This window comes from Suncus etruscus, chromosome 18, assembly GCF_024139225.1.
Source record: "Suncus etruscus isolate mSunEtr1 chromosome 18, mSunEtr1.pri.cur, whole genome shotgun sequence".
Classification (NCBI taxonomy): Eukaryota; Metazoa; Chordata; class Mammalia; order Eulipotyphla; family Soricidae; genus Suncus; species Suncus etruscus.
Window position 1 is genome coordinate 59,002,483 of NC_064865.1, and position 15,804 is coordinate 59,018,286.

A 15,804-nucleotide genomic window follows, 5' to 3' on the forward strand; every position below is an offset into this window, starting at 1 on the left:
AGAGTTTTTAGCCCAGATCTTAGGAGACATGCATTAAGCATCAATCCATGGATTTTACCTTCCAAGGTAAAAGTCTAATGATGACGGACCATGTCTAGTCACCTCATATTATCTCCTGAGCCACCCCCAGGAGTGATCTCTGAGCACAGCGACAGGATTTAGTAAGCCCCGAGTACTGCAAAATATGGCCCCGAAAAACAAACAAAAAGCCCTGAAAGATACACAGTACTGGGTCAGCGGTGGCAAGTGGAATTGAAGAGTAAGAAACCAAAAAGTACTGAAAGACCAAAGAACTAACCAACCAAATCAAAGGACCAAAGTTGAGGGTGTAATAGTAAAGAAAGTTGCCTTGCCTGCAGTCAATTCTGGTTCAATTCCAGTACCACATAGGGTCAACTAAATACTGCTAGCAGTGCGTCGGAGTTCTAAGTCAAATTCAGGAGGAAGCCCGGGTATGTCCCCCAGAATAAGCAAACAAACAAATAAACAAGACAAAAAGCACGAAGAAATTAAAACATCTCTGCTTTCACCCAGTGAGTCTACAATGGCAGAACAGAAAGCCATGGAGGCTAAGCATCTGTTGTCTAAGTATCATTTCTCACCTAGCTAGAGACACGGGTCCTAGAGCAGAACCCATGAACGCTTCCTAAGTATTCACGTGTTGGACACTGTACGTACCATGCTCAGACACGGTAACACTTGGTCACTGGACCCCTCAAACTTGGGTTTACCTTTGAGTGGCAAACGGAAGTGGATCTTGGGATCCCCCATTAACCTGCTACTGAGAAAAGTGCCACCAGTGTGATGGGCAGGATGGAAACACCAGGCTCCTCAACTCACTTCTTGGAGTTGTGGCCTGATGCCAGAACCAGAAGTAAGAAGAATTGTTTTTCAAGAAAGGTTCCTCTCAGCTAAACCCCCACAACTTTCCATGCTCCTGGAGCCAGGCCAGGGAGCAATTATGAAGTCTTTATTGCAAGACGCATCTCTTTCAGTCTCTGCATATGAAATGAGAATGTGTCATGAAGTTTGACCAGAAAGTCTCCCCACCCACACACAATCCATCAAGCCTCTGGGGGTAGGAATCGATCAAGCAGGCCACTGTGGAAATTCCCCCTGGAGAAAACATAGTCACGATGGGTTCTGAGCAAGGTATTGCTGGCCTGCTGTTTCTTTCTTTAAGTCAGCCTGGTCTGACACTACTTCTAACACCCAGAATCTTGGGGCTCATTCCTCTAAGTGGGAAAGAGAATCCTTTTTTTTTGGGTTTTGGGTCACACCCAGCAGTACTAAGGGGCTACTCCTGGCTCCATGCTCAGAAATTGCTCCTGGCAGGCTCGGGGGGATGCCGGGATTCAAACCAAAGACCTTCTGCATGAAAGGCAATGCCTTACCTTCATGCTATCTCTTCGGCCCCATTTTATTTTTTTAGAATTTTTCTTTTTTGTATGTTCTAATCATCATTGTCTTCTTTGACACTGAGAAGAAAAGGAGGACGCTCAAATGGATACACTAGTAAAAAAACAAAACAAAACAAATGCTCCATATCTCCATGAATAGGTTCTGTTATGATGATGTTATGGAGAAAGACTAGAACCAGATTCTATTCCAGTTGGGGGATAGGGGAGTTGAAGCTAAAGTGAAAACCCACAGCAATGACAGCTCTATTCCTTACATCATGGGGAGACCCACTGACATTTAAGAGAACACAAGAATACAACTCCTTGAAGAAAGAGAGAGAGAGAGAGAGAGAGAGAGAGAGAGATAGAGAGAGAGAGAGACAGAGAGACAGAGACAGAGAGAGAGACAGAGAGAGAGAATTAATACAAGACAAACATCAATTCAGTTGTTGGTGAAAATAATGGTCCTGATAGAAAGAAATGGGGTACACACAGCCTACTGGGCCCATCTCAGGCCAAGATACCCAGCAGATGCTGAGCAGAAAAGATGCCATATGGGTATTACAGGGAGGACCAGGACTTCGAGAGCAGTGTGGCCCTGTCACATGGCCCAGTGCCATCCCTGAGCTACTGCATGGATCCCTGCAGCACAAAATTACTGCGGTCAGTTGTGTGAGTCCAAGACACTGCCAACTGTGCCAATTGTGAGTCCAGACATTCAAGATTCATAAAGGGATATAACAGGAGGGGAAAGGAGAAAGGGAAGAAAAACAAAAAAGGGAGTCTCAAACGGAAATCAGTTTAGTTCATTGGAGCTTCTGGTTTTGACACGAAGGAAAATGGTTTATAAATTAAAGAGTGTTCTGTGGACAGATTTGATTTTTTTTTCTTATAAGCAGTCATTTTGGGGAAGTTTCTAGGTAGACATCTCCAGAGAATGCCCGTACTAGAGAACAGAACATTTCAGATTTCCTTTATTCTTGATTCACTTTTTATTTTGGAAAAAAAAATACTAACTGAAAAGAATTAAAAGAGCACAGAAGGGGAATTTTTGCATAGTCACATTCAAATATGTCACTTCACTTCTAATTAATCTGGGTAGATTCTACCAGATCTCTCCCTATGACAAGACTCTTCCTAAAACACTGAGATTCTCTTCTTAAAACTTGCTTCCTTCACTCTGCACGTTATCCCAGAAATTCTTCCACATGGATCCACCTGTATTGACCTTCGAAATTCTGGATGCCTGCCTCAGTGGTAAGGACGTACCACCATTTTGTCCTTTTTTAATTATTCATTTCCTTTTCTTTTTCTTTTTCTTTTTTTTGGTTTTTGGGCCACACCGGGTGGTGCTCATGGGTTACTCCTGGCTGTCTGCTCAGAAATAGCTCCTGGCAGGCACGGGGGACCCTATGGGACACCGGGATTCGAACCAACCACCTTAGGTCCTGAATCGGCTGCTTGCAAGGCAAACGCCGCTGTGCTATCTCTCTGGGCCCCTATTCATTTCCTTTTCTTTCTAACAGAATCTCCCATGCTCAGGCAGTTCCACTGTCTTTCAAAATAAATGGCGAAGACAAGATCTGTGACAGGCATTTATATCTTTCTAGATGTGAAATTGCTGAGTCAAAGGTTTCTCATTCTGTTCAGCTTGAACCCCTATGTCCTTTAAAAGGGTCACCTAAGTTGACACACCTGCCTTTTTCATATCTTTTTGTATGCTCAGAGTTGGGGTAATGCAAGTATAATAATAATAAGTATAATAATGTTCTAAATACTTAAACATTAGAAAACTGATACTGAGGCCAACACAGAGTTACTTCTTGGGGAATTTGTTCCATGTGTCGGGAAGCAGACCTGCTCTTTAAGTCTGGTAGAAAAGCACTGGGAAAGAACAGGAAGTGCCAGCGACCAAGACAGCCAACAAGTGTTCTTCTCTGGGCCTCTGCCCTGAGAAGGCAAAGTTGGTCCCCAAGCATTTCCGGTGGAAATCCGGGAGCCCAGGAGCTGCTCTAGATACACAGCCAAGTTTCAAGAGACAAAGGTTGTTTTGAAACGTGACACTTTTTCTTACTATAAGAAATCTGGAAACTATGGAGAGACCTCCCTCCCTTATAAACCACATTTCCTGTTTTCAAGTCCTCTGCCCTAAATCAGTTTTCAGTCCTAGTCGGCAGATAAAAATAGATTGAAAAATACTATAAATATCCCACAACGTACTTTTTTTGGGTCAAACTGAAACATTACCTGAAAGCACTTCGGGAGGTATTTTCTTTTCAAGTACATTATCAATTCAATTTCACACTGTAGACTTGTTATTGAAATGACTGCTAAGGTAACTAGAAACTTGGCAGACAGACAGACCTATTGACAACAAAATAAAATTTGGGGGTAGGGGAGTAACTGAGAGAGGCTTCTAATCTGGCTCTTGTGTTTTTTATTTGTAGGTTTCCTAAATTGATACCTATTGATGTATGTCTTTTGCAATATAGATTGATGTTTTTTTCAGTGATTAATGGACATTTAAGAAAAGATATCCCTCCATTGTATTATATAAATAACTTTAGCCTTAAATACAAGAATTCCTTATTGGAATTTTTTTCACCTATAATTGGATCTACTTTTTAAAATATGAATAGAAAAACTTCTTAGCTAATTTTGTTCACTTCTTTTTTTTTTTTTTTGGGGGGGGGGGGTCATACTTGGCAACGCTCAGGGGTTACTCCTGGCTCTATGCTCAGAAGTTGCCCCTGGTAGGCTCGGGGGACCATACGGGAGCCGGGATTCGAAACACCGTCCATCTTCACGTAAGGCAAACGCGCTACCTCCATGCTATCTCTCTGGCCCCAAATTTGTCCACTTCTAAGAAAGAATTCATACTTGTTTGAGTTCAGCATTGATAAATTTCACAAATGGTTTTCAGGACTCAAGAATGGGGGGGAAGGTTATCACCCCAATTGCAAAGTCCAAGTCTGATATATATGAGACAATTTATGAATCACATAAAGGTCAAATAATACGGAGCACTTTGGACATTTACACAGACTGTTGCACCATCATTCAAAACTTGTTACCCTGACTTTTAGTTTTAGAAGTATATATTTCATTAAATCAGCATTAACTGATCAATCAAAAATTATTGGTTTCTGTTCCTGATGAATCAAAATAATCTGTTTCCTTCCTTATACCTTTTGGCACTGAGGAAAAAAAATGGATGCTTTTCCTCAAACAGTGATTTCAATAAGAAATGTAAAAAAATGATAAAATTGAATTTGGGGATATATACAAGCGAATATATGTATTTTTTATTGAGAATTATTATGCTTGTCTAAAAACAGTTGTTTAGTTTTCAAAATCTGAAGTTCTTTATCTGATTTTGTTTCTTAAAATTTTTATTTCTCTAAGTGACCAGTTTTTATGATAGAAAGAAACTTTCTTTTATTTCTCGATTAAATAGTTCTTTATTGAGACACCATAATTTATAAAGTTACTCAGTAGTTGAATTTCAGGAGTACCCAACATCAATCAGTCTCACTGCCATTTTCAACTTCCCTCCACTACTATTTCCCTCCTACCCCCAGCCTGGCTCTTTGAGGCCATGAAAGGCTTACTCCTGGTTCTGCACTTAGGGATAACTCCTGGCAGGGTTTGGGGAATCCTAAGTGGTGCCGGAGATTGAACCTGAGCTGGCTGCATACAAGGCAAGGGCCCTCCCCACTGTGCTCTGGCCTGAAAGACACAATTTAAGTTTGAATGTTGGAGTTTGGATCTGCTATTCCCAGTTGGTTTGATGGCCCAAAAATCTATCAGTCGCTTTAGGACACAGTTTGAGAGGAGGAGGCTGGAGAGAAGGTAGCTCTGGGATCTAGGTGTCTCTAAAATCCACAGGGTAAACATCCAGCAAACAGCCTCTGTGTGAGGTGCACAGTGCTGGGGTGACAGGGCCTGCAGGTACTGACCATGGTATCAGTGGGGACTGGTTCCCATTCCTGACTTCACCATCACTGGAGTCATTACTGGAGCACAGGAAGTAGTTGGCAAAGGGAGTTTCCTAGTCTCAAGACACAGCTCCATCATACAACTGAAGACTAATGTCTGATATTAGCAAGTTTCAGCCATGAAACGGGTCTTATTACATTTTGGAGATGCACACATGAGCATGACAGGTAAAGCTTAGAATAATTTGCAAACCAGAAAACTCTTTATCCATTGGTTTACTAGGGTATCACATGACCAAAGTATGTTGCAAATCCAGTTGAAAAAGAGCCTTTCTCTGGTGACAATATATAGAGGAGACTAGGGCAGGGATCTCCCATCCAGAGGCACAGGACTAATGGTTCTCAAATGTCTGCAAGTCATAGACAAGACCCAAAACTGTTGGGTCTTATTTATAGGTTCAAGTGTATTTATTTCTACGCACCCATAAAATTTCGTCAGATATAGTCAGACATTGCTTATGGATGAGGACCCAATCTGAGAAATGCAGTCAGGCACTTTCTGTGTTGTCTGGACTTAGAGAGTGTAATTGTAATAAATCTATTTGTTTATACCCAACTGTACGTGTAAGCTGTTGGTAATTCTATTGGGACCACCCTAATATATACAGTCTGTTGTTGATTACAGTGCTGTAATGCAATGCATGACTGTCTACCCTCTCACTTATAAGATACATGCCCACCAGGTCCACTCATTCTGCTGTTCTAAAACATTTGCCAAACATGATTTACATGCACAGATAGACATCATGCACAATAGGTCACAAACAAGTTAGGAAAGGAAAAACATGTGAAAATAAGATTAGTCTAAACCCCATTTCAGCAGAAAAGGAAACAAAACAAAAACAAAACAAACAAAGGTAGAGAAAGGTAGAGATCCACCTATTGGCAAGAAGGAAGGTCCAAAGGAGATGCCGCATCAGTGACTTCACTTAGATGCGCTATAATGTGAATAAATAAATGGAGGAAACTGAATGAAACAAAGCTGAAGAGTCAGACTTTAAGGCCAATATGTGGCAAGCAGAAGGAAAGGGGGCCGAGGGAGTGGGGCCAAAGAGGTCAACTGGACAGTGAAGGACAAAACTGGATGCCTCAAAGTCAAGATGAAATCCCCCCTGTGCAGATTCTCAGATTTAGCAACTCGAACCCAAAGGTGACATGCTAGAATGAAATGCTACTTCAGAATCAAAAACACATACATGAAAAGGAGGGAAAAAAACCAACCCCAAATACCAGTGACTTAAGTAGTGCTTCCTTATCTGGGTGTATATGTGTCTGGTTGTGATGGTAACCCAGAGAGACCTGCTTTTGGGGATCCAAAGTAACACACACTCCCAGGATGACGCGAAGGGCAGACAGAGCCAGCTGACCATGGGCAGCTCTCAAGGCTCTGGGTGGATGCGGAGATGCTACACGGTCCACACAGGATTCTGACAGGCAGTGCAGTGAAGCCTCTCCAGGAGGAAGCCATGTCCGTGGGACAGAACTGACCACTGACTCCCATTCTTTTCTCTATTCTGTATTATTTTGCACAATGTCCAAAGTTTGTAAGCAGAAAACACATTGGTCAGTGTTTTCAAGTAGGTAGCACCACAATCTGATGTAGTAGGTTTCGGTCAAAGTTCATGTTCTCTGATATCTGGATTTAATGGCGTTTTCAGCCAAAAGAGTAGGTCACTGAAGAACAATGTGGACAATATGCATTTGGAAAAGATCCATGATTGGCTGTGTGTGCTAAATCAGGTTGTGCTGTTTGCAAGAGTTTGAAGTTTGAAGATGCCTTTTAAAACAAAGTGTGAGGGGCGAGAGAGATAGTCCAGTGGATAAGGCACTCGCCTTCCACATGATCGGGTTTGATCCTCAGCATCCCATATGGTCCCTCCTCAAGCACAGACAAGTATAATTCCTAAGAGTAGAGCCGATAGTAACTCCTGAGCATCACTGAGTGTGACACCCACACCAAACCAAACCAAACCAACCAACCAACCAAACAAACAAAAAACCAAAGTGTGATATACATATAGGATTTCATTTACACATACACACATCACTATCTGACCCAAGATAGGGAATCATTCCAGTATCCCAACAGGGTCTCTTGCATCCCCATCCCCTCTTCTCAGTCAACACCCCCATATCAAAGGCATCATATATCTGATGTCTAAGTCAGCTATGTTTGCCTTTATTATTTAAAAAAATTTTTTTTGGCCATAACCAGTGATGCTCAGGGCTTACTCCTTGGCTCTGCACTCAGAAGTTATTCCTATTGGTGCTCAGGGGGAACCATATGGTATGCCGCTGTCCTACCTCTCCAGCCCTCATTGTGTTTTCTTTTTTAAAAGGAGTCACAGTTCACAGAAAAGCAGACACCTTTTCCCCTACACCTGGCGTTTGGGAGTGGACACAAGAGGGTATGGTGGCCTCCCCTGCTGTACAGAAAGCCTGTATGACCATACTGCCATTTATATGTCCCTTCTACAGTGAAGAACACATAGCTGTTCCTCATTTTTTGCTACTTTAAATAGAGGTGCTGTGTTATGGTGATCCATGTGTTTTGTGGGCATACATTTGTCTTTAAGTACTAAGTGGAATGCAGCAGAGCCTTTACCAAAAGTGCATGTTTATATGCAGGGGGGGGGGGGGCACTGCATTTTCCATGTGAAGGGAAGAGTTAGGCTGTGTGTCCTACCCCTAGCATTTCATCAAACTTAATTCATGAAGGGCCTTGCTGGAAACAGGTCTATACATCAAGAAGCAACACTTGCTCTGGCTAAAAGAAAAAAAAAAGATTTCCCATACTACTCTCTTTAGCAGAAAATAAAAAATAAACTATAGCATAGAATCAGAAAAGAAAGAAAAAAACAACAGAGTCCAAGAGCCCATTAAAAAAACTTTCTTTTCATAAATACAGTCCATGCATATAGAGTACAAGAATACTAATTCCTTTCATAGCCATCATATTTAAAGTCACTGACGGTAGTTTTTTTATGATTTCATAAAACCTAATATTAAACTCCTCCCATCCACAAACTTGCTAAGAGGGATATGCAGCCTCCATAGAATTTTTACTGTCCTTCTTATGGTAATCACAGGCTGTCATACCATTTACAATCAGAAATGACAGCAATTTCAAAGATGAAAAGAATAGGGTTTTCAAATATATCACATTTGTGAATTTACTTCAGTTGTCACTCAAACATTTTGATTATTAGTATGTGATACTGTAAGAAAATTGAAGTAAATCGATCCCAAAGAAAGTCCATGTCCCAAGGAAAGATCCTTGTACAACATGAAGACTTTATTAACCTTATCTTTTAATTCGTTCCTGGAGTCCTAAACTACTTGGCTCATGGTTGTTGTTCCCATCACTCAAAAATCTAAATCCCCAACTGAGTTTTGGAGTCCAAGGTGCGATGGTTATGATAAGACCATGAGTGGCTGACCGCATGAAGGAACTTTCTGATAAACAATAAATTCAAGTGCAAAGAGACATGTCCCAATTTCACTAAGCACAGGGCCCTCTGTGACTCTTACATCACTTTTCTTTGGGGCCTGGGTTCCCCACTCTGATAGGAAAGGAGGTGAGAGGTCTTGGAGAACCTCAACCAGCAAGTTCTACACACACACACACACACACACACACACACACACACACACACACACACACACACACACACACACACACACACACACACGGCCCTTGGGACGGACACACACACAGACACATACACACAGGCCTTGGGACAAACACACACACACACACACACACACACAGGTCTTGGGAAGCTAGTGTTGCTGGCTCTTCCTCAGGGACTTGGGGATTGAGGTGACAAGGCCCAGCCTATCTAGGGGGCTCTGGAGGGAGATGCACACCCATGAGCCTGGGCCAGGTCTAGGTGCTGGGGACATTGTAAGGAGGAGTCCAGGGTGGGGGCACCTCTCCAGTGGAAGGAAGAGCCTAGGAAGGGAGAGGGTCTATGGCCATGGAGGGGAGAAGAACTAGGGCCAAGTGAAGAGTGGCAGAGAAGGGCCCACGACGGTGGGCTTATGTCTGGGGCCTGAGGTTAGAAGAGCCTACAAAATCCTTCCAGGAGAGCCCACAACAGACTTAGGTCTACCCTGACATTTCTCCAAATGGTCTCTCTCATTTCCAGCCACACACACCCAGGAATTCCATGAAGCCACACCCCACAGGGCTCAGAGAGAATGCTGTAGGAGAAACATGTCTGTCAGCTGGTGAGAGAAGCAGAAAGAACATGGGAAATACACGCTTTTCAGTGCAGAATGTAGCGACGGTCTATGACTGGGAAGAAGTAGAAGGGAGAGAGAGGGAGAGAGAAAAAAAGAGGGAGAGAGAAAAAAAGAGGGAGAGAGAATGGGGACAGAGAGGGAGGAAGAGAGAGGGAGAGAGGGATAGGGAGAAAGGGGGGGTGATAGGGAGAGAGAGACAGGGAGAGAAAGAGAAAGAGAGATGGGGGGAGGTGAGAGAGAGGTAAAGATCCCACATAGAGTGCAAGAGAGAGAGAGAGAGAGAGAGAGAGAGAGAGAGAGAGAGAGAGAGAGAGAGAGAGAGAGAGAGAGAGAGAGAGAGAGAGAGATATTACGGGCCAGAAGGGACCGGTGAGGCCTGTAGATCTGATCTGACTTTGAGAGAGATAGAGGAAGAGATAGATACAAAGCAGGCAGCATCTCTCTGGCCCCAGCGAACCAGCCAGCATTGCTCTGGGCCTGGGCCTCCCTCCAACTGTCCAAATTTTTCTTCTTATACCCAGCACAAAAGGGGGCACGTCCAGTGATGTGTCCAGGGGTGTATCCAGGTTCAACTGTCATTACAGTGGGGGCATCCAAGTCCAACTGCCATTACATCAATAGCAGGGGAATAACTTCTAGGGGCCTGAAGGTAAGTAACCAGGAGCCCCAACTTCCTCATAATCTCAAACCCCCCACCGCCACCCCTGCCCCCCTGCCAAGACACAAAGAAAAACAGACAAAAAGTAGAAACAAACTTGAAAGGGAGCTAAGGAAAGGAGGGCACTGGAACTATATGAGGAGCCTCTGCTCCTTGCTTCTTTGAGCTGACCATCCTCCAGATCTGGAACCTGGACCTCGCTGAGACCAAGGGAGAAACAGGCAAGTGACTGACTCAGGATGCCTGGGACAGGGACAAGTGGGGCAGGAGGCAGGTTCCAGAGATGCAACAATCTGATGAAATAGGATGTTGACCACAATGAGCTTGGAAACAGGTGTGCAAGCAAGTGTGTACACAACACACACAGTCCTTAGGGGTCTGCTCACACCACATTACACACACACACACACACACACACACACACACAAGCACACTCCTTAGGTGCATCCTTCCAACAACTTTTCAGTTTCCTTGAGACACGTTGTCAATCCCTAGTTCCCTACTGTCAGTTTAAGAGCTCACTGAGATTCTGTGGATCCAGCCGACAAAGCACCTTTGCACTTTTCCTGATGGTTTAAAATGTCTCAAGAAGCCCAAGTAGAAGATTGTGATGGGGGTTAGTTTTGTTTGTTTGTGGTTTTTTTTGCCACTCCCAACAGCTCTCAGGGGTCACTCCTGGCTCTGCGCTCAGATATGGCTCCTGGCAGACTCTGGGTTCTATATGGGATGTCACGGATTGAACGCCTGCAAAGCAAATGTTCTACCTATCGTGCTATCACTCTGGACCCTGTGATGAGGGTTAGAAACAGCTGGGAAAGCTGGTCAGAGTCATCACATGTTAATTTTCATGGCTAAAGGGAAAACTGAGAACTTTCTATCTTTCTAACTTTGGGACAGTGCCCTCACCCCAACACTGATGATGTGCTACTCGGATAATGTATAAGTCACTCTGCCTTTACTGCAGGGATTTCCTGGACTTCAAAACTACCTACAGTGGAAACAATTTCTCAGTTTTTACTTAGCGATCCAGTCAACCATTTCTGGTTTGCAGCCACTACAGAAATAGTGGATTATTGCAATGAGTAACACATATAGCTAAGACCCAAAGACAGAAAGTGGATGAAGACTTCTAAAGGCAGAGACTGGTTGGTAACACTGGAATCCCATTTACCCACTGATGAGAACTGATTATCATCTTAGCATCGCAAAAATAGAGAAAACTCCACACTGTGTATACACTCTGGCAAAAGAAAGCAAAAATGAGGAATAACCAAATCTAAAATGGACACAACTTCTTTATTTCCTACAAATTTATAGATGGGAGAATTCAGGTTTTAAGTTGCTACAGAACAAACTACCTGAGTTAGCCACCAAACAGGCCAAGGTGGGGGTAAGGGGGACAAGGAGAGCTCAAATAAACACACAAATCCAACCCAAGAACTCAACCAAAAATCAACACAGGGCCATAATAACATGGATCCCAATCTGAACCAACTGTTTATAAGTTTTCAGAGAATTTTGGACAGTGACTGGATAGTTGATGAGATTAAGGATTTGTTAATCTTTTCCAGATCTGATAATGAAAGTGTGGTGATAGCTTTTCTGTTTCTTTCTTTAAAAATATAAAAAATAAAAAAATAAAGCCCTTATCGGATCAGTTTGGCAGAAATGATCTAATGTCTGGGATTGACTTCAAAATAACATATCCCAGAGGTGGTGGGTGCAGAGGGGGGACAGATAAAACCAGATAGGCCATGAGCTCACAGTTTTGAAGCTGGCCAACAGGTCAACCAAGAGTTGTATGACTGTTTTCTCTACTCTGATATCTGCCTAAGAGAAGAGGTACCCCCCCAAAAAATGGCTTTAGACTATTTACACAATAGTCTGTTAGTTTACCCTGATGCCAAAGAGCATGGCTAACAGTTATCAATTTAAAACATATTAAAATAAATACTTGAACAGATAAAGCATGCAATGGAGAAAATATGTCGGCCACAGGTCACCTCAAGGTTAATAAATTTCACATTGAAGATCATTAGAGCCAAAATTGAGCTTTATTGAAAAATGCTTGGCAGACCCAGAAATTATAACCAAATGTCCAGAGCATCGAACAAATGGTTTTATAGTGCTGACTCTAATACATTAAACCGCTTTAAGGACAAAAAAAAGGGGGGAAAAAGGCTAGGAAATCAAGGTGAAGTTGATGAATGTGACAGTGATTTACAAAGAGCTAAGACTCCTTAGAAGGATCCTTCTTTAGAGAATGTAAAATTGTGTTTTTCTCTTCTAAACAGATCCAGCCCAAGTGTTTTTCTCAACTCTATCTCTACAGGCTTTTTTTTTTTTTTCTTGAAATGAAGAAAAATTAGTCCCAGAATTAGAATGATTCTGTTCAAGCTCAGTTCAAGAAAATTGAGTTAAGACTTGTCTTCAAAGATGGCAAAACATGTCTTCAGTTGGCATTAGTTTTGATCAAAAGCAGATGGTCTCAACGTGCCAAACCATTCCAGGACCAGAGGGAGTGCAGCCACCAAGTTCCAAATTGTAGCAACAGATTTTTCAACGTGTCCAGGAATGGCCAAGGAGGTAGTACAGGAGGCAAGATACTTGCCTTGGATCTCAAAGGCCCAACTCCAAATCCCAGTACCACATTATGGTCTTCCCAAATACCACCATGTGTCACAGAACTAGGAATGGGACCTGAGCACTCCTGGGTATGGCTTTAATGAATATAAACCAAAGAGTCAAGTGTTCAATCAGTAGCCCCCCGACCTGACTGTGTAGCTCAGAGACCTGGGCCCTGACAATTTGGCCAGGCTCAAGATCTTCAGAAAAACAGCAGCCAGGTGTGATTACTTTTAAGAGTTCTTCAGTGGTACAAGCACTTGGCGATATTTGAAGGGCTAGTAATTTGGGAGTAACTCTCCTCATTTCATTGACTAACCCATGGTCTCTTCTTTGACACTGACAGTACTAAAAAAAAGAAAATTAAATGTGACATTAAAGTGCCTGTCTCCTCCTCTCAGAGATGAGCCCAGCAATGGCTCCTTTTTTCATTGTTGTCTCTCTGCCCCATCACCTTTGGCTTAAGGACCTGATGCCAAAGTTTTCTTTGTCAGTCAATCACCAGAATCCAAAGCTCTGCCACCAGGTAGTACTAGGTCAGAAAGTACAGCAAGACAGGAAGCAGGTGGCTGGCAAGTGCCAGGGTCACAGTGGGCTCAGAGAGCAGCTGTGTTGGGTCCAGGGGTATTGTGGGCCACTGTCAGGTAGGAGGATACTCAAGGAAGGAATGTCTGGAAAAGGACCTCATGAGGGGGAAGTGTTACCCAGGCCAATGTCCAGTGTGGGGTCCATATATACAACCTGGACCCAGTCAGGCTTGTGTGCTGCAATCTCCCCCCCCCAAAAAAAAAAACTAGGGGGATCCAGGAAAGGGTTCCTGAGGTGATGATGGTCAGTAAGAAAGACTGTGAGCATTGAGGAAGAGATAGAGGAGACAGTGAAGGTGGATTTGGGGGGAAAACTTGCTCAGGGTCTCCCGAGGTCAAGTCCATGTGGGGGTGAGGGACACTAAGGATGCTGAGCAAAGGGTAGGGAAGAAGTGGGGAAGGCAATACTGCCCAAGGAAGGGTGTGTGCCCAGCTTCAGGTTGGGGTGCCCAGGGCAAGAGACAGAGAGGAAAGGGTCGCATGAGACTGTGGAGGGTGGAAGCTCAGGGAATGAAGAGCAGTGGCAGACCCAGCGTGCACAGGGGCAGGGAACAAGGTTTGAGGGGCTGAGTGATTCCCACTGGACTTGGGGTATGTCGCTGATCAGGACCCAGGAGACCACAAGGGCCTGTGCTGAGGGACAGCGAGGAGATAAGACGGGGGGAGCATGGTGATAAACAGACGCTGAGCTAGAGACTGAGCAGAAGTTCTATTATTATTATTGGTGGTGGTGGTGGCAGTGGTGTGGGGTAAAAACCAAAACCAGGGTCGGAGAGATAGCATGAAGGTAAGGTGCTTGCCTTGCATGCAGAGGGACGGTGGTTTGAGTCCCGGCATCCCCTATAGTCCCCTGAGCCGGCCAGGAGCAATTTCTGAGCATAGAGCCAGGAGTAACCCCTAAGCGCTGCTGGGTATGATCCAAAAACCAAAAACCAAACCAAAACAAAACAAAACAAAAAAACAGCCAAACAACCCCCAAAAAACAAAAAACAAATTAAAAACAAGGACTAGTTAGGTTTGAGAGATTCTTACTCTGCAAAGTGTCACCAGAAAATGCCAAAGTTTGACACAGGCACAGTCAACACTATCTATGGCCTCTCTCTGGAAGTTCACAACTGCCCTGGAATCGGGGGCTGGTCTCCCCACTTTGCCTACCCAACCCCACACTTCTGGAGGCCCCCACATCAGCTCCAATACAGAGAAATGCTCACTCAGGCAGGGAGAGAGCAAAACAAGGGAAGGAAGAGATGGTGTTGAGAAAGGAAATCCTAAGACCATGTGAATGGTGGGGAGCAGCAGTGGATGGAGAGGACATGGGTAAAGGGGCACACAGACAACACTGTGCCCCCCAAACACTCCTACTCCCAGGAACCAACAGTTCCACAGGAGAGCAAATAAGATAAGAAAAACTACACATAGCTAGTTAAAAATCACAGGCCAGGGGCTGAAGCGATAACACAGCGTGGAGGACATTGCCTTGCATAAGGCTGACATGGGTTTTGATCCTCGGCATCCCATAGAGTCCCTCTAGCCTTCCAAGAGTGATTTCTGAGCATAGAGTCAGGAGTAACTTGAGTGCCACCAGGTATGGCACTAAAAGCCAACCAACCAACCAACCAATCAACCAACCAACCAACCAACCAACCAACCAACCAACCAACCAACCAACCAACCAATCTCTAGCCTTCCAAGAGTGATTTCTGAGCATAGAGCCAGGAGTAACTTGAGTGCCACCAGGTATGGCCCTAAAAACCAACCAACCAACCAACCAACCAAACAGAAGCACAGGTCAGTACTAGGGACAAGTATTGGAAAAAGAAACAAAAAAAACCTTACAGACTGGGTTGGCATGAACGATGTAAGATTGTCCTTGAGCACCTTTGAGGGTGCGAGGACTAGGGAGAGAGAAACTGATGACAACAGAGGAGAAGAGGACAGAGAGTGGTTTCACCCCCATTACTCTCCCCCAAACAAGATTTTACGCTTAAAGGGGAAAACCGCAGGGTACCAAGAAGGCAGATATTTAAAAACTGACCATATGAAAATCAACAGAAAAGGGCAAATCTATTTTGGCATTTTGCTCTTTCTGGGATGGGGGGAACACCAAATTGTATTTGTCACCTGCTTCCTGTCACCCCCCCAACCCAATAGCCAAACAACCCACCACCAGAGAGGCAGCTCCCACAACACCCCCCCACCCCCCTGAACTGAATTAGGTAAAGAAACAGTGTGGCAGACTCCTCCGTGCTTGCTTCAAGGCCGACCCCACTTGAAAAACATCAGTTCAC

General features: G+C 43.9%; 1 protein-coding gene across 1 annotated transcript in view; it reads right to left on the reverse strand.

Annotated features, from left to right (window-relative positions):
* The window catches only part of EXOC2 (exocyst complex component 2), a 729,898-nt gene that overhangs the window by 12,579 nt on the left and 701,515 nt on the right, over positions 1–15,804 (reverse strand). The gene's annotated exons all lie outside the window — the stretch shown is intronic.